We start from the raw sequence: 19,653 nt of genomic DNA on the forward strand, positions 1-19,653 counted from the left end.
CTGCCTCAGAAAAAGAGAGGATCATTCTGCAGGCTGTGTGTGAGACTGAGAAAAGAGAGGCGCCGTGCTTTCTTGTGTGACGGGGAGAAAGATATTAAGCAAGTTCTGCCTTTGCCATTTACAAGTAGAGATGCAGGTGGAGGCAGCCCAGAGCTTAGAAAAAACACATGGCATTGCAAGACTGGCTCTTTGTAATTGAGTGATCACTGACAAGCCCTTCATGCATGTGTGCTGGTTTGAAATCCAGGGGCCACTCACATCTCTGCTATCCAAGGCACACAGGATTTAGGCTCTTTATTTGTGTACTTCCTGCATAGCGCAAGGGCTGTCACAGGAACAACAGCAGCGAATCCTGTGGTTGAAACCACAGCACTTCCCTCACAGCGGGGCGGCGGGGGCGGGGGATCATTGTGGGCTTGGAGCGTTGTTAGGTTTGAGCCTACCCAGATTATTTTATTCATGATGAAATATAAGGCGGAGAATCGCTGTGTGAGAGGACAGAAGCTGATCCGCCCCTGCCCCTCCCTGCCAGCCTGTGCTACCCGCTTTGGCTGGAAGGTGAGTCCTCTCTGTGTGCCCCTCCCCCTCTACTGTTGTTTTGATTTTTTTTTTACAATTTGTTAAGATGCTAAAATCTGCTTTGTGTGGTTTATGGAGAAACTTGAAGTGATTAGTTTCACAGTGCATGGAAATTCCTCAGGTTCAGGGGGCCAGGCCAATCTGTTACACTGTTTGCCGCGGACTGGATGGGAACTTGAGCAGCTCCGGGCCATAAGGAGATTGTGTTGAGTTATTAAACACTTGTGGCAAAGCTGCTTATTGTTAATTCCCCGATGTCCTGCTAAAGCGATAGGATAAAATCAGATCGGATTAGATCAAAGAGCCTGGGAGCCAGCCTTTGGAGCAGATTCATTTAATCAATAAAGAGACCTCCTGAGAGAGGGGGAGAGAATCCTGGCAGGGCTAGGAGCCCAGGGATTAAGATGGGGCGGGGAGCTGTGGGAAAGAAACCAGGGTTCGTGTGTATCTATTCCCCTTTCTTAGGAAGTGTGGTTCTCCTCCCAGACGTTGTAACCCGCTCACCAAAGGATATAAACATTTCTTTAAGATTTCTTTACTCCATCATTTGATTACTCCAGTAGTGCTATTATAAACCAGAGGGCGATTTAAAAGAAAAAAAAAAACTTCTGTTGCATAAAAGGTATTTCAACAAAAGCAATTTAGGCTTAAACAGTGCACCAAGAAACATTAATCCCTTATAAGTTAATCTGCAAAATGTCTTATTGTCCCTTTGTGACGAGAAATAATGGAGAGACACCAAAAGGCCAAAGTCTAGCACCACCCCCCCTTTTTGTAATCTCCCTGCTGCCTACCTTCCAGCCCTCGCCAATAATTATGAAGCATTGTGTACTAAGAGGTATGATATGGCTGCCTTCATCCATGATTAAGGCTTAAGCCGAGGCATATTTATTCATCTCTTAGCTCTACCGGACCCCGCTCACGTGAGGACTTGACAATAACGAAGTGACATCCATTAGAAAGTTAACTGTGGAAAATGAGAGAAAAAAAGAACGATAGGGCAAATTAAAAATGCGAGTCCCTCAATGGTTATTGGCTTTAATAGTGTTATAAAAATGATGGTGGCTTTTACCAGGAATAATTTATATTCTGAATTAAATAAGGATATGTATCTATAAATCCATTCTATAAAACTTAATTTTCCGTCTAGATATGCTGATTACATTGGGCCAGCATACCTTTACCGATTGTTAATTACTTCGGGACGGTTTAACACTATTTTCCAAATCAGCATGCATGCATAAAATGACTGCAATCCAATTTGACACATTATTAGTGATGATTATTGTCATAGATAAATTAGATTGAACAGAAAATAACCTTCATCCTTAGCATGTTTTAGCTCTCAGAATTAATGTGATTTGGTGAACACATATAAATAAAAATCTGATGAGTCCCTGCTGACTACAGGGCCTGCTGGTACTGAAGTGTATCAATTTCATGCCGATGATGAATTCCTTAAGCATTCAATGATAATCATGCTTGATTTGACAAGACTTTCTCATGCTATTTTAGGGCCTTAATTTTCTGTGAAGTTCTGTCAAGTGCTCATCAAGCACCTACTTAGCTCTGTATCCTAACCTGGCAGCCAATCACGAGGTTACCTAACAGTGCAGTGACAGAGTGCTAACCCATTAATATTCAGGTCACGTGACTGTCCAAGGAGAGAACCAATCAATGGCTGATTAACATTCAGGTCACATGACTCCCGAGGAGAGTAAATGAGTTACACAGTAAGACATCAAACAAATTTTCATCTTGAAAGAGTGATTGCTTTTTCTGCTGCTGTGATGTTTGTCAAATTCGCTCTAGCCTTGTCCAATTAAGCTCCATGAGCTGAATTAATAATGAAGAGATGTAAGCACTGTGCCAGCGTGAGAGCTGAAAGCAGTGCCATGGAATAAAAACCACCAAAAAAATTTCCTAGAATGATTGAAAAATCACATCTGGATAACTGGAATAATTGCTTTTGCAATCTTGATGCTGTTTTGTAATCTCCGGTGCAAAATGTGATCAGAGTATGCTGGGACAAGGCACCAAGTTGGCATTACATTTCCAAGATGAATGTGGTTTTGAGTTTAGAATGATTTTAAAAGCATTCCACAAATACATGCTAATTGGATTATTGTTCTGACTCTAGTAATGAATTTCATTTGCACACTCAATTATGTTCTGGGTTTTTTTAGAGATTGGGTCCCTCAAGATTTTTCACTTCTCAGAAGAAGGGAAGATTATTCTTTATTTTTGTGTCCTAGGCAAACAAAGGTGAGACTCTAGTACCTTAGAGAGAATTGGTGTGTTGGTGCGTGTGTGGACATATGAGTGTGTGTTGTTCGTTTTATTAACCTTTATCAGAGGTTGATAAATTAAATTTGCTAAATTATTTCAAAATGCACATGTAAGTCCAAAGAGAATTTTCAGGAGGTAGATGCTGTCCTTCTGTGATAGCCAATGACAGCTTCCTTGGAGTTTCAGAGAAAGTTCTATTTAATCAGCAAAGTCAGTTGCATTTCGGCACAGATGCAGTACTAAATTCAGGTGACATGTTTAGAATAAAGACCCTATGATGAATAAAGCTTTCATTTTTTCCTTAAAGGGAGTGAGACTTGACTAATGGTTCATCAGAATTGTCAAAGAGTGTCAAATCCCACTTAATAAGTTCTACCATGAAATTAGCTAAATTCCCAAAGGCCCTTCTAAAACAATATAGTCAAATAAAAGGTGTCGGGCATGCTGGAAAGAGTGTTAAAACCAGTTATTTGGAAGTGAGGAGAAATAAATCTAACTGTAGGCAAGAGGCAATGTTTATGTATACAGTTAATAACCTTCTTAATGGGACTTCTTGGCTTGGTGATTCCCATCCGGGGAAGACCATCAGATGTGGAGCACAGGGTAGGTGAAGGGCCATAAGTCAATTCCCAGCACTGCTGGTCAAGGATAGAAATTGCAAAGAGAGAACAATGAATTCAAAGGCCCCAGCAAGCAGAAGGAGAGGCAAATTGTGCATTTAGGAGAGGAGGGAACAGAGGCAAAAGGGGAACAGTGCAAGTCCAAGCTGGACCTTCGCCATGTGATTAAAACTGACTTGGTTCAAAGAACAAGAAACTGCACTTCCTCCCGAGTGTCACTTTCTCAGGGTGAACCTGGGCCAGAAATACAGCATGTTAAAGAAATGGTGTTTGCTTGTTTTTATAAAAGTTAAGTTGAGATCCCAATGGTAAGGCTCAAATCCAATTTCAGATATTTAGGGAAACGCAGCTCTGAGTTATCCAAAAAGACCCAAGCGGGGGGACCCAAGGTACCCAAGGTTATGTAAATCTAACAAATATTCTCTCCTGAATATTGTACTCTCTTCACAGCAAAGTTGTAGCTTGGTGTTCTGCTTCCATTCAGCTCACACTCAGCGGAGCCCCTTCCTACAAGGACCCCGCTTCCTGCCACTTGAGAGCCATGGGTTGGAGTGGAAGGTGACTCCAGTTGTGTCCTCAGTCAGTGTTAGAGGGCTCTGAATAAAAGATTATTCTGCTTTCTGCATAACTTTACATAATTAATAGTTTTCCAGGCAAACTATTGTTTGCCTTAAATGTTATTTCAACAGCTGTTTTCATTAAATTGTAAAGCCCGCAGTGTCTAATTCTCTGAGCCCCACTATTGATAATAAGAAGCTTGCTCTGGAGGAAGAGTTCCCTGCCAAACTCGAAAACCGTCATGGAGTTACTTGAAAAATAAGGCCTGCAGTGGGACTGGTTGTGTAGCTAATCCATTAGACTTTTCAAAAGAGCCATGCTCTGTACCCTGATGGCTAAATTGACCCAACAACCAATCAATGCCTTTATTTGCTGAGTGGCTGCCCCTGAAGGGTCCTATAGCCGGGTCCAAGTTGTAATCAAAGCCTCCATCAGTACTGGGGCTCTGATGACATAAATGGCCAAACTTTCAACACGGCTGGCCGGAGTCCAGTCACACCATTTTGAAGATACAAAGAGGCTGTGTTGCACGGTGGAATTCATTTTCTTGTTTACTTCCTTCAGAAACAAGAGCATCATCAGCACGCTCAGTGCATCGGATCAGACCGTGGAGTTGTTGACAGAAGCTTGGCGAGGCTTGCCAGCTTTCCTCATGAAACGCTGCCTTTCTTCTCATACACCCCCTACCGTTTGTGTCTCTGCCAATTGTAGCACATCAGAACGGCCATTGAGATAATGACCGTGAAGTCTCATGATACACTTTGATGAAGTGTAACATTTTTTAAAGGATTTTTGTCTGTGCCAAAATGATCGAGGCAGCTGACTAAAAATCGCCCCATCAAAATCTAGGCTGATGAACAGCAGGCAGAGGCATGAGCCTCCCTGGAGAAGATGCGGGGGGGGGGGGGGGTTTGCAGCCAGAGTCTCTCTTTTTGTTTGTGTGCACCGCAGCTTCCTTTATTTAAAAAGACATCTTTTGTTTGAGATGAGCAAATGTCAGTTGCTGATACTTCAACTTCCAGCATTTAACTTTTTTTTCTATGGAACCCTAGAAGCTGTGGGGGACTGAGTCCTTTCTGACAGCGCCTTACTAATGGCTGAGAAAATGCATTGTTAATAGCTTGCTGTTGGTTGGGGAAAGCATGCTGGGCATTTACAGGTTTTCAGGCAGAGACTAACCCTAAACTAGTGTGCAAGTAACTTTGGATTTATTTCTCTGGTTTGGCTAGGATCAAAAGGAGGTTATACCAAAGTGGTTCTGAGCCAGTGAAAAACAAATTCAAGCTGCTAACAACATAATGAAGATGATGGGCTTCGTTGGGAAGAAAATCATGTTTGATTTACTGCCGGAGCTGTCGTGACTACCATTTCTGAGCACCTGCTGTCACCAAGGATAGCACTAGGTGAGTTCAATGTTCAGAGTCTGACTCTCACAGCACAGGCGAGCAAACCAAGGTCCAGAGGAGGAAGTCGAGAGCTGGAGAAGCTAAGCAACTTGGCTGAAGCTGAAGAGCTTTGGAGTGAGGCAGGCTCTGACCATGCACTTGCCGAGGAGATGTGCTCCTTTCCGTCTTCGGCCACTGTTCCCACTGTACACCTGATGCGGCTTATTAAGTGATGCTCACTCAGTTGGAGAAGAGAAGACAATTTGTGGTTGAGTTGACAAAGGCAGGAATAAAATGGACTTGCAGTTTGCCATTCTTACCCCTCCAACTTTGCGAGGAAGACATCAGCTACGACGAGGCGTCCTCTTCCAATAAGTGAACAAGCCTGTGCTCAGGAACTGAGTTTCTCAAAGCGTGAGAGAAGCTGCAGTTAACCTGTCTGCAGCTGTAGTTTCCCCTCTTGCTCAAGGTGAAAGCTTCTCATGGGCTTCACCCTTAGGAGGAACTGGGTGCTGTGAACTCTAGGACTTTGCAGAATGGCGGCACGAGGGACACCTGTGCTTGAGTAAGTTGCTGCAGAAACCACAAGTGGAAAGGGGCGACTGTTCAATTACCTTCAGAATCTTTGTTGCGTTGTAAGAATCTATACGTACCCTTGGGAGCAACAGTATATGTCAGAGCGGGGCTGTGAATTAGGGGAAGAGCGAGGGCAAAGGAAGCCAGAGCTTAAGAAATTATGATAAACACGCTTGTATTTGAATGTGCAAATGAGATTCCCTTGGGCTGTTCAAAACTGTCTCCATCTTGTTTCCTTTAGTACAGTCAAATAAAAGGTGACAACAGCTCAGACAACAGAATGAAGACACTGATCTGATTTTGTGCATTTGTTGCAAAGAATAAACTGCAGAGTTTCACTACCTTCTTTCAGAAGAAAGCATATTTCAGGAGTCAAGATGGGTTTGGTCCAGTTTGCGTTTAGATTTAATTTTACTAATGATTTGGGTTTTACAAAGGAACAGCACCACCAAACCCAAGTTTTGCAGAGACATTTAGGCAGCTAAATTTGTGCATGTGAGCCTTTGGGGGGAAGAAAAAAGGACAGCAGAGGCTGAGAGAGGCCAGAAGCACAGCTCAGGCTTTTCAGCCCAAGGAGCCATGCAGGAGTTCTAGATCTCAATCACACATAGAAATGTAGCTAATGGCCTCTTTTCAGAGAATTCTTTCAGCCTGCCTCCCATGCCAAATTATGGGCATGGATGTTTTCTAAAAGATGATTATTCCATTGGGAGAGTTACCACAGCTCTTTAGCTCATCTCAAATAGAAAGCACTGAGATGTCAAAGGGAAAGGCCCTAGTATATTTCATTCGGGAACCTTTGAGTGAGAGAACCACTAAGACCTGTCTGATTTAAAAGATAATTCTGGGGCTGGGGATTTAGCTCAGTGGTTCCATCGCCTGCCTCACAAGTGCAAGGTCCCGAGTTCGATTCCCAGTACCAAAAAAAAAAAAAAAGATGACTCTGCCTATCTGAACCCATCTTCTACCTCCACTTACCTCATTTGTAAAATGAGGGGTTCACATTCTCCAAATTCTTCTCAACACCCAGAATTTATAATTTTGGGATCCGTTAAGTACAAACTAACACCCTTCATTTCCACTGAATCTAATAGGATTAGGAAACTGAGTCAGTTCAACTTGATAAATAAAAATATTTATTTCTTTCCCAATATGCTGAAACTCCAGTCCTTTGCTTAAGTCTGTATTTCTCAAAAGTGCAGTTCCTGGGCCCAGGTCACGAGAATCATCTGAAATGTAAGTTCTTGCCTCCCTCCAGATTTGTTGAATCAGAAGCCCTGGAAGCTCCGCCTGTGATTTTGATGTTCCTTCAGACCCCAGACCTTTGCCCATGTTGGTCTGTTTGCTGGAATGACCGTTTTTGAGGTCTACTTGAGACCTCGCTCAAACTTCACTTTCTTAAGGGAGACTTCCCAGGATGCCCCAAATTAAATTAAGTTCTCCTTTTCCTACCATTTCAGAGTATCTTCTTTTTACCATTGTCAAAGAACTTGCTACACTTTCCATACACCTGGCATCGCTGCATGAGGCCATCCTTGACCAGTATGTGGAGCTGACAAGGTGCGGTAGGTGGCCACTAAAATGGCTCCTCAGACCCCCGCCTGTTGTTCCCCACAGTCTGTATGTTCCCTTTCCCCGGAATGTGAGTTAGTATTATTGATAGGATGTCAGTTATAAAAATACTGGCTCTAATCTTGGCCATGTCCCATTGTTCTCCCTGGTGTGTATTCCCCCATTTGTCCTTCCTTTCTCCCTCTCTCTGTCTCCTCATCTCTCAGTCTGGCCACCAGGTGAGCTAGCGCAGGCTGTCCTGTGTACAGGGGTGTGTGTGGGGGGGGGCGGGGGGTGAGGCTCTATGGAGAGGAGTGGAGGCAGTCCTGTGTAAGGAAGGGTGCATTTCAGAGAGCTTCTCGGTGGCAGGCCTGCATGGCAGAGGGGGCTAGCCTGGGAGAAGCTGCTCGTGGCATGGTAGCCAGGAAGCAGAGAGAGGAAAGGTGAAGCCAGGGAGCCAGACAGACCCTTCCAAGTTGGAGCCCCAATGACCACCTCTTTGGACCAGCCCCACCTCCTGATACCAAGCCAGCTATAGTGCTCCACAACCCTCTGAGTGCATGGGGCCTTCGGAGGACATCTATCTACAAACCATAACATGCAGCCATAGACAACTAAACACACAGGGCTTGCAGGTTTTCATATTCTCCACAGCTCATCTTTGATGGTCCTAACAGGAGTTTATCATGTGATTGCTGGAGTTGGAAGAATTTTGCCTTGAGAAATTTTCAAGAGTAGTTAATTCCTAGGCTTTAGAGGGGGTATATTCACTGTAGGTTCCAGGGACACTATGCTTGAGAAAGTTAGGGGAAAGGAACAGAAAGGCTAGGGCCTGGGGGAACACAGAATGAAAGAAGGGAAATGTGGTAAGTTTGAGGGCAACTATCAATTAGGACTGTACATTTTTTTCCCTTTGTGTTTTCCCATAGTTGCAGTTCTTAACCTTATGAAATAGAAGACTATTTATTTCACCATTTGAAAAAGATTAGGGCCCAGCCACCAAAATAAATGTCTTCAACACAATAGAGAAAGCCTGGAAGTTCCAAAATGTCCTGGTGAGCCCCCCATTTGAAGACAAGTATCCAAACATCTTAATTTCTCATTGTGCTGCGGTTGTGTTTTGGGACCACAATTAACTATAGGTAAGGGAAAGCAAAGTCACAACCAAGGGAGAACCACTGTATTTCTCTGCAAGGCTCTCTCACCCTTCGGTGCCTGCCTAAGCCTGCATTTTAAAGGAAAGGTTAAAAACCCATATTGGCCTCTGATCCAAGAAGTGATTGCTAAACATATTTTCCAGATATGAAAAATAACATTCAAATCCCTCTCCCACTCTTGCATCCATGTCTCATTTGGCTCAGAAATCAAAATTCCAAGCACAACCAAGACCCTCATCCACCGCTTCTGCTCTGCGGGCTCATTCTAGCTTCTGCACCTGCTCAGCCCAACCTCTGTCCCCCAGTCCCCAAATTCCTCCGCCACCCAAATTTGCTTCATTTGATCCTGGAAATTCTAAGATGATTCTTCTTCTCTTTCCAGTTCCAGACTTTTTCCTGCTGAAGAAGAGGCTGAGCATGAGCAGAGACCAAAAAAACGGTGGCCAACAGTGACAGCACAGAAAAGGCCAGCGCTGCTCAACCCCGGGCTCCCCCTTCTGTTTCTTCTCCTGTCAACTTGGAAGACCCACCCCACCCACTCCTCATATAATTGATAGGGCACTGTCAGGCAGGTGGTGTAAGTGGTTTATTTTAGAGAAGGTTATTACTGGCCACAAAACTTCAAGTCAGCTATTTTCAAGGACCCTTAGGAAGGAAGTGCCTGTTTAGGGTGTCCACCCTCGAAAGCCCAGGACAGAGGTCTTACTGTACTTCTGCACCCAACCACATTTAATCCATTCATAAGGCTCCTTTGTGAGATGCCACATCAGAGTAAACCAATGTTGGATATTGCAAACAGCTTTGAAGAATGTCTTTCCCTTAGAACTGCACAGTTCTGAGAGCAGAATGGTGTCCCCACACATTGTTATGACTTGACATCTCCAGTGTGAAAAGTTTCCATCAAGCTATGATAAGAAAAGGCTGGGCTTTTTACTCTCGTGGAAACCACAGCAGAAGAAAGCCATTATGCTACCTCTTCACTTAGCCTCTTCCTGTAAATACAAGTGCATTAGAGAGAAACAGGTCCAAGTTTGGGGAAGTGAGTTGGTAACTCTTAAAAATCAGGCAGTGAAAAACTGAAAGTTCAGTTTTACAATGAGTGGTAATGTGGACAACAGAAAGGGAACATATGTCTCACAGAGAGGAAGATACTCTGTGACCCAGTGGTGAATTTTAGATTTTGAATTTTTGGGAATGAAAACAAAGATTTAACTTTAAGAACTGACATGCCAACTGTTTTGCTTTTTGTTTTGTAATTAGGACACTGAGGAAAAAAAGACTATCATTTTAAACTTCATCATCATCTTATAACACAAAGGACAGTATGACATTAAAAAATAAGGCATAATCTCACAAAGAACATTTTTTTGGTAGTGGTGTTGGAGATCAAACTTAGGGCTTCATACATGATAGACATATGCTCTAAAACCAGGCTACATCTCTTCATAAGAATCTTTTTTTTTCTTTTGTACTAGGGATTGAATCCAGGGCCTTCACACTTAGCTATATCCCCAACCCCTCTTTGTTTTGGTACCTGGAATCGAACTCGGGACCTTGCGCTTTTAAGGTAGGCGCCGGAACCACTGAGCTAAATCCCCACCCTTCTCTAACCCTTTTAATTTTGAAATAGAGCCTTGCTAAGTTGTCCAGTCTGGGCTTGAACTTGGCAGTCCTTCTGCCTCAGCCTCCTGGAGTGCTGGGATTACAGGTGTGGGCTCCCAAGGCCTGCCCAAGTATCATTTGCTATATGTGGGAAAATTCTCTTGATGTAAAAGGTCGGTATTTCTGATTTTTTTTTTCTATTGCACAACAGATCTGCAAGCATGTCTTTCCTAGTGCCAGTACACCTGGTGTTAGCACGTGGAGGATGAAGTCAGATGAGCTGGGTGACGTCCATGCCTTGTCGGTGGCTGGCTGTGTGGCGTTGGGTCAGTCATTTGCCCAAGTTTGTGCATGTATGCAATGTGGATGGGAGTGACACCTACCCACTATAAGGCTGGCAGGTTGGTGGCTTACTATGACAGGAGCGTGCAGCACTTGGCAGCTTTTGTCATCAGACCTCTGACACAGCCATCTTAGCCACCAAGAAGATAGAAGACAGAGTTAAAGCAGAAGTGTTCACCTGGCTGACTTAAGAGGAACACAGTTGTGTTAGTTACTTTTCTCTTGTACCTGAGACAAAATACCCAACACCCAAAGTTAAAGGGGGAAAGGTTTATTTGGCTTACAGTTCGTAAAGGTTTCAGTCCATAATCAGCTGGCTCCAAGCCAGGGTGGCAGAGGAGAAACAGTTCATAGCAGCATAAGACAGCTAAAGCAACAAGAGACCCTAACAGCATCTTTCTGCCCCTTTTATCCCATCCAGACTACCGGGATTAGGGCGGTGCCAAACCAGTCTCTCACTTACAGTGGTTTAGTAATCACATGCCCTTAATCCCAGCATCACACATTCCAGATTCAGCCACTTCTGAAAAAGAAAGTCCCCCCTCATCTGCATGAGGCTTTGGGGGGACTTCTAAACACAAGCCACAACAACAGTTTTTTATCATTTACATTTATAAGCAAATCATTTGGGAATAAAGAATGTAAATTTAGAAGAAGAGAAAGAATGTCTCATGAAAGTATAGGTGGCTGCATGGAAGATGAGTTCTGAGACTTGCATTGTCACCTGCAAGCAGAGGGACAGAGGGGGAAGGGACACAATCTGGACTCCAAGAGCTGCTTTGTAGTTAGCTGGGGACAGGATGGAGCTCCCTGGATCCTTAGGTGCAGTAATGGTTTTCCTACCATGCATCATCTTTCCCTTATGGTCATTTATTAAATTCTGGTTAATGACTCCTCTTTCCCACTACTTCTATCTAGAAACTCATGTTCCCTCAGCCACCATCCTTTTCACCTGATAAACTCTGTTCATCCTTCAAGGTGTCTTCTTTATAAAAAATTTCTTTTTGGGAGATTTAGCTCAGTGGTGCTACCGCTTGCTTTGCAAGCACAAGGTCCCAAGTTTGATCCCCAGTACCAAAAAAAAAATTTCTACTTTCTGCCATTTTCTTAAATCTTTTACAGCAAATTGTTATTTTACAAAATTGTCTGTCTTTTCCAAGAATCTGAGTTCTTCAGAAACAGTTACCATCTTACTGCGAAGTCTTACTTGGTCACAGGGCCATGCTTAGTATGAAGGGAGCAGTTAATTTTGGACTAGACATTGAATAAATGCTGTGAGTGAGTGAAGGTCCAGTTTTAGGTGGACAGGATTTAGGCAGTGTGTTGTCCTAGTCTGTGTTCCCCTTACCTCGTACAGTAACATTCTGACCCCTTCACCTCGGAATGTGGCTGTATTTGGATACAAGGTCTTTACAGAGGAGACTGAATGAAAATGAGGCTACGGTTAGGGTGGACTGAATCCCATCTGGCTGGTGTCCTTTATGGGAAGAGACACCAGAAGATCAGGGCACATAAAGCAACACTAGGGATTCATGGGCCCAGGGAAAAGACCACACAAGGACACAGTGAGAAGACTGCCATCTGCAAGGCCACCCAAGGAGAAGGGCTCAGGAGAATCCAAAATCTGAGACCCTGATCTTAGGCTTTTATCCTGCAGAACCCTGAGAAACTACATTTCTGTTGTTTAAGTCACTTAGCCTGTGGTACGTAGTTACGGCAGCTTTAGCAGACGAATCCACAGATTAATGGAAGCAAGCCATTTCTGGGGAAATGTCCATATATTTTCAACCGATGTGAAAGGAGGACTTAAAGGGATGAAGTTATAGCATATCACTTCACTGGTAATAATAGCGTTTTATTAGTAGCTTACTGTATGCTGATCATTGTCAAAGTGGCTTACATGCATTATCGTATTTCGTTTTTACAATAATGCCAGGAGATACTACTGCCATGCCCATTTTATAAATGAAGAAATGAGATTTGGAAGGGTTGAGTAAAATCTCAGAGATCACCCAGGCTCTGAGCAGTGGCCCAGGACTTGTAACCGGTCTGATTCTCAGGCTCAGGTGCATATTCTACCATTTTGCCAGGTTATATCCATCCCAGAACAGTCCAGAACACCAGTGTAGAATTTGAATGGTTTCAGAGGCATGTTTTCTCAAAAGCATTAAACTTCAAAGGAACATGCCTTCAGAAATTTATGGAAATATTAGAGCTGAGACTCTGAAAGTTTGCTGATGGATGAAATTAAATATTTGGGAACTTGTGAAGACGTTTATAGGGAGACAAAATTGATTTTGCAGTAGGCACTAACTCTGTAAAGCAAACAGTTGCAAATGTAGGATCTGTAAAAAAAAATGTGGAAGATTCTACCTACAACATCCCCAATTAGTAGTTTTTATGTAAAGGGCTAACCTTCTATGAATCTAGCAGCAAAAGAACCAGTGCTCATTAGCATTGTCAACACTCTCTTATAAATGAAATGCACAAAATAGGCTCAATTCCAGGTTTTTTCACTTAAAAATCTTAGTTCTCTTTTTTCATCTTACAGAGTTAAACTTAATAAACAAGTAAAGATATATATTTTTCTCACTAGGAATTTCTATGGTAAAGACACATTAAAAAAGCTTTTAAAAAATCTGTTTTTATTAACGAAAACACACTGTTTAATTATACCACTGATTACTATCTTTTCCTGATTCAAAAGTCTAGAAGGAGTCTATTAACTGAAAATTCAATGCAATTGAAAATCAACCACAATAAAATCTTGGAAGAATAGAATGCTTTGCCACAAAAACATTTTGCTTTTTGACCTCTGTTCATCCCTTTAGTGTTTTCTAACTTTCTTGAAGATCAGGTTTATGTCAACCATTGCTTCCATATTATCTACAGTTTCTAGCACCGGTTGAATTAGACTAAATTCTCCCTTTCCTGGAATTGGCCCCTGTTATTGATCAGTTTCCTCAGAAGTCAGTACTACCTTTGCTTTTGGAATAGCTGAGGGAAATCTGATTCTTTTCTTTCTTTTTTTTTTTTTTCTTTCACCAAGACTGCTCTTAGTATATTTCATGTCCATCCCTGCCTTAAGTTCACTTCCACAAGCTAAAAGTCTGACTGGCCTGAAATCTGTATGTAATATGACAAATGCGATTTTAACCTTTATAGACAAAAGACTACTCTTTATCCTCTACTGTCCGGATTTCTTTGGAGGAAAATATCAATTAATTGCAAGAAGGAGTATACTGGCTATAATTATGTGGTCTGTGTAAGAAAAGCCTAGCTCAAGCCCAAGAACACAGCTTCTTTTACAAAGCAAGACAAGACTCAGGTGTATAAAAGCAGCAGTGGGAATCAGACTAGGGAGAGAAACCCACTCAGATGTCACTAAGTTTTATTATGAAAGTAACAATAGCATGAAGTCACTTTTTAAAAAAATTCAGAAACAACCTACACTTATTCTCAGTTAGAACTCATTATTGGTCCCTGGTTGAACTTTAGAAAGATTTGAGCCGAAAGAAATAAAATGTTCAGAATATACCAGCAAAATTCTCCTCAATTTAATGATTGGAAAAGAAGAGGATCAGTAAGTAGAAGGTTAGATGTAGCACCAAATCTTTAAAAGACAAGGAAATCTGTTAAAAGCCCACATATTATCACATAGAAAGGGCTGGGAAATAACACTGACTTCTTTCAACAGAGTGGAGTGAAGTTTTGACCTCCGATGTCATTATGGTTAAAGTATATTCTAGACCTCAGAGGATGGTGAACTAGAGGTCCTGCCTTCTGGATTTGCTCTCTAATAGCCCTTGGTTGCCTGGGAAAGACTAATCATTTATTTTTTCCTTAATTTAGAGCAGTTCAATTCTTGGTTGTTCAGTGGATGAAACAAAAATGATTCATTCTTTGATCATTTAATTCATGTGATTTGTAAATCAATATTAGTAATAATAACTTCTGGATTCATTATTAACTCTCAGAAAATATTCTCACCAATAGCCTTCAGGGCCAATATCATTCCTTTAATTCTGGAAAGATTAAGATGTAGTTGGTATATGCCCATGAGTGTCCCATAAAATCAAAGTTGATTACAGTTACACTAGTATTTCTAGAATTCATGCAATTCCCTATAAGGATGGCCACAAACTCCCCTAAGTTAAATTACTCATTTGGTAACTATGTGAGAAGAAGAAGCACAGATGTTATTTCTGAGCATGGCGTCAAAGCATTTAAAATGCTGATTGGCAACTTATCGCATATTTATATGTGAGTGGAAAGCCATCTTTTGGCTGTATTAGTACTGCAAAAATAAACACAGTTGGGTCTTGATGAAAAGTTTAAAGTTCTCATCCACTTGTTCCCGTGGAGTACCAGGTACAAGAAAACACTCAACATTTATCAGTGAACTACATTTATTAAACACCCACGGTGTGTTCAGCCTCAGGGGCTGAGCCTTAGCAAGGACTTTACAGCTTAGGAGGAGAAAGAGAAGCACAACTGCATACATATAAACCAGCAGGGCCGGAGATGTATAAACACACATGATTCAGAGCATCTGTGCACAGATATGGGTGGAAATGGAAGGGTACAGGGTGGGTAGGTGGAACAGGTGCAGCAGCTGACATGGGGTGTGTCTGGCTTTGTCAAAACTGTGCCAGGGTTTGAACAGAATTTAGGTTCCATTTCTTGAAAAAATGAGTGTTCATGTGCACACATGAAAGGAATTTTTCATTTCAGTTTTGATATGTCTGGGAGAGCCGCATAGAATTGGAAGGGAAGGAAGCATATTCAAAGAGAGAGAAAGGCCTCTGCCTGGCCCAGACCAGCAGCAGTGGCAGCCCCTGGACACTGTCAGAAATGCAGATGGTTAGGATCCACCCAGGTGCTACTGGATCAGGGGCTGAGAAGTGGGCCAGCCCGACAGGCGATTCTGGTCCCACTCAAGTCTGAGAAGCACTGCCTGGAGGAGATGGCTCATCTGGAGCAGGAGTGGCCCTCCTTCAAAATGGCAAATCCTGGGCCAGTTGGTATCCACAGGAGGCATCTGTGAGAAAAAAGCAGTGAGCAAGAAGGGAGTGGTTAGTGAGGGCCTCCGAGCTCACTACCAGAAGTTGTAAGAGGGTCTATTGCGAGCTGCAGGTGTGCTTACCGGACAGTGCTTGGCTACCACGCTTTAGGCCCTACATTCAGTCCTCAGCACTGGGGGAAGAAAGAGGCTGCACTGAACCCTCTGAAATGATTTCGTCAGAACCGCTACCAACTTAATGTCTTCATAGAATTCTAACTTTTGCACTTCCTGACTTTTATGAGCAGGTTGAGTGGTATAATTCTACAAGGCTTTTAAGTGCAATTTGCTCTGTTTTTAAGGAAAAGATGAGATGGTAGGGAGGGAGTTTACCGGAGAAGGGTAGCTGGTAGGGAGACGGTAAAAACAGGAAAATTATTTTCAAGGGGAATAAAGCAGCAGCAATGTTGGTTGGGTTTTTTGAAACTCGGCTTCGCTCTCTGTTATCCAGGCTGATCTCAAATTCGGTTCAAACAATTCTCCTGCCTCAGCTGCCTCAGTAACTGGGACTTCAGGCGTGTGTACCACCTGGTCAGCAGTTATTCTTTAAAGGCATTGTTGTAAAGCCTGTAGGCTTAGATTGAACAGCAATAGAATAAATTGATAATAAAAGTTAATATATGTATCACTCTTATTACCAGGCCTGTTCTGAAGCACTTACATATATGAATTCATTAACTAACCACATGTGAGGTAGGACCTGTTATTGTCCCCAAGTTAGATGAGGAGACCTGTAGTGCAGAGTGGTTAATAAATTTGTGCAAGGTCACACAGCTGGAGCTAGGAATAGAACTTAGGCTTTTAGGGGCTGCGTTTTATCCATTACTGCTGGAAAAACTGCAAGAATAAAAAATGGACAACAACCATTTCTATTGTAAAAGAGTAGCTCATTGTTCTAAATTGTTCAGTGTTTGAGTATTGAGCTTCAGGCCTGATGACTTACTTATTTGATTTTCTGGTTGGGCAGCTGAATATTCCTGGGTTCACCTGGTTCTTACAGAAGGGAGATGAAGCTGACTTCTGGATAGGGTAAATCACTTACAAAATAAGGCCAGGCTCACCGCCCAGACAGAGCTGGAAAAGACTCTGCAAAGATCTTCCCTTAGCCAAGAGCAGTTCGGCTGAGCCTCGGCAGTCCTTGCAGGTTTGGGATAGCCCTAAAATGCTTGGATCCCTCTCAGAGCGGTGGAAGCAAGCTCCATTGGAGAGAGGGGTCAGGACAGAAAGGACACAGGCGGTTTGTTGTTATCTTGTTTGCTGTGGGTCAGGCTCACGATGAACAATACCACGAGCGGTTGCAAAGCGTGGATTTTGGGGTCAGACGCATCTGGGTTCGAGGCCCAACTCTTATCCTCAGCAGATGTGGGAACTTACTTCTATGCCTCAGTTTTCTCAGTTACAAAATGCAGCTAATATTACCAGTTGGCTTGGTGTCACTGAAAGAATGAAACAAATACACTTAAGGTCTGTGAAAGAATGCCTTGTACACAGTGCGCACTGCATAAATGCTAGTTCTTCTTCCTCTTGCTTACTGACCACCTATTACATGCCTGTCACTTTTTCTTATAAGCTTTTGAGGACGCCAGAGACCACTCTTTCTCACACCACTGGACACCGATCTCTCTCCTTCTCTCTCCCCTTTTTCTTGCATTGCTGACGACTTGGGCAGGGCTTCACGCATGCTAGACAACCGCTCTGCCACGGAGCTACACTCTAACCCTAAGTCCTCGGTTTGCAGGTGAAGAAACTGAGTTTTGGTGGGGTTCACTGACCCAAGCCTATCCAAGAGGAAGTGGCACAGCCAGGCTTCTACTGAGGTGGTTCCCAGCCCACAGCAGGCAGCATTCCTGCCCCCCTCTCTCTCTGATGGACACACACTCCTCCTGCACTGAAACAATTGTCTACAGGGTTCTGGGAAAGTGCTACTGAGTTTCTACTTGGTTCACACTTTGCAGCATGACTTCTTCGAGGCAGGCGATAGAACCACTGAGCTAAATCCCCGGCCCTTGAAGAAGCTTTTAATCGCTTAGCTTTTCCCCTTTCCCCTCTAGCTTGTCTTTCAGTCGCATCAGCACAAGAAATCTGACTTGCCGTTTCCTGCCCGCGTGAGAGAGGGCTAAGTGGTTTGAGTCACACAGTAGACTTCCTCTTAGGACGCAAGTGTAGAGGAGCTGTCCCATTCTCTGACATTTCCCACTGGTATCTGTGCTGTCACGAACATGCTGACATCATAAGCTGCCGCCCTCTGCTTATTGCATACACTCCGAAGGACAGCTGGTCCAGATCAGCGGTAAAACGTATGTCAAGACCCACTGCAACCTCTGACCTCTGGCCAGAGGGTCTCCTGCCTTGCTTGCTGTCAGTGTCATTTCTAGGTACATCGCTCAACCTCAAGTGGCTGCACGTTTCAGTTGCTATTCTCTATTCAGACAACAAGTTAGAATGTTTTCATTAAATTGATTTCCTTCCCTGGTATTTAACATGTCTGACGAGGCAAGGCAGTTTTGGGGACCCCAAAATAGGTATCATAAATGTGCTGTGAGTGTCTGAAAGTCAAGAGGTATGAATATATACGTATTTTACTGCTATTTAAACAATAAATCTTTTGACTTTATATAATATTTACTTTGAACTATACCATATACTAAGAAAACAGAGAAACAAGAAACCAAATTCACAGTATCAATGACTTACACAAGCCAAGAAATAGACTGCATTGAATAAAGAGGAATCAAGTCGAAACACATACAATTGAGAATCTAATATTTTTGACCTATAAAAACAGTCTCTCTTAGGTAACAGTGAAATTAAAATTAGATGGTAAAAGACATGATTCAAGAATATCAAAATGGAAGCTCCCTTCTGCCCTCTACTTGTTATTAAGACAGCTGATACAGTATTAGAGAAATTTTAGCAATATCTGTATCAGAGAGGGGTAGCAAATCTTTATAATTCAGGAAAGATAAATTCGATAGGCTAGAATGTTAGGGTAAAAATACTAGCAGGGTACTGATTTACACCATTTGGGTACCTGTTTTTTCATCTGTTGATTGGGAATTTTGCAATTGCTACATTCTGAGACTCTTCAATATGAAGAGTCTGAGACTAACGGACATTTGCACTGGGACAGGACATTGACTCTTTATGAGCTGAGATGCTCCAGACTAAATAGAAAATCTCTTATGAGGGTTTATGGAGAAGGAAGACCAATTTGGAATTGATGCCTTCACATAAGTTTCTAAGCCCTGTGTCATGGCTTGTGTCTAGAGGTCCCCCAAAGTCTCAAGCACTCATAGATGGGGCTTTTCAGAGCTGGCTTGATCCAGAGTGTGATGCTCGGATTAAGGATGCCCCAGCCTGGGTGTGGGTGGCACCACCCAAAGGGCGGATAACCTGGATGGAATACAAAGGAACAGAAAAAAGGGCTTATGGCTGCTGCTGCTTGCTTGCTGCTTCACTGCCTTCTTCTTGTTTGCCATGGACTAGTTCTCTGCAATGTGCGCCTGCCTTGGACAGAGCTGTTAGTGCTAGCTAACTATGGACCGAAACCTCTACAAACCGAGCTGAAATAAACCTTTTCTCCTTTAACTTTGTGTGTTGGGTATTTTGTCCCAGTAATGAAAAAAGTAACTAAGACAGCTTATTTAAATGTACTATTAAATGAGAACATTCCTAAATTGCTGCACTCGAGGGGATTTTAGTGGACATACCAAAGAGTTCTCATGTCTATCATGGTACCACCCAACAGGAAAAAGTAAATCCATTTGTAGTTTGGACCACAAACAGGAGGTGATTTTTGTTACCATCAGCCTTGAAAATATTCCCTCTCTTGAAGTGTGGGGAAGGGAACAGAAAACACATCCTACTTCCTCAGAGGGTGCCAAGGGGGCTGTGGACAGAGAGGCAGCATTTCCCCAGGAGTTACTAAGCAA

At 42.8% G+C, this 19,653-nt stretch overlaps 1 long non-coding RNA gene across 6 annotated transcripts; it reads left to right on the top strand.

Annotated features, from left to right (window-relative positions):
- Nucleotides 1–154: 154 nt before the first annotated feature.
- LOC101723787 (uncharacterized) lies at nucleotides 155–17,981 on the top strand. Of its 6 annotated transcripts, none has more exons than XR_015440138.1 (6): nucleotides 158–558; nucleotides 2,766–2,844; nucleotides 5,276–5,449; nucleotides 7,468–7,567; nucleotides 8,488–8,613; nucleotides 9,098–17,981. It is a non-coding gene; the product is annotated as an uncharacterized LOC101723787 (long non-coding RNA). The 6 variants fall into 6 exon arrangements; XR_015440139.1 differs by lacking the exon at nucleotides 2,766–2,844 and having other exon boundaries at nucleotides 162–558; nucleotides 9,098–10,282; nucleotides 10,529–17,981; XR_015440136.1 differs by lacking the exon at nucleotides 2,766–2,844 and having other exon boundaries at nucleotides 155–558; nucleotides 5,276–5,996.
- The last annotated feature ends 1,672 nt before the right edge of the window (nucleotides 17,982–19,653 follow it).

The sequence above is a fragment of the Heterocephalus glaber genome, unplaced genomic scaffold, assembly GCF_053883595.1.
Source record: "Heterocephalus glaber isolate CG9 unplaced genomic scaffold, H.glaber_assembly_v1.0 deba00001481, whole genome shotgun sequence".
Lineage (NCBI taxonomy): Eukaryota > Metazoa > Chordata > Mammalia > Rodentia > Bathyergidae > Heterocephalus > Heterocephalus glaber.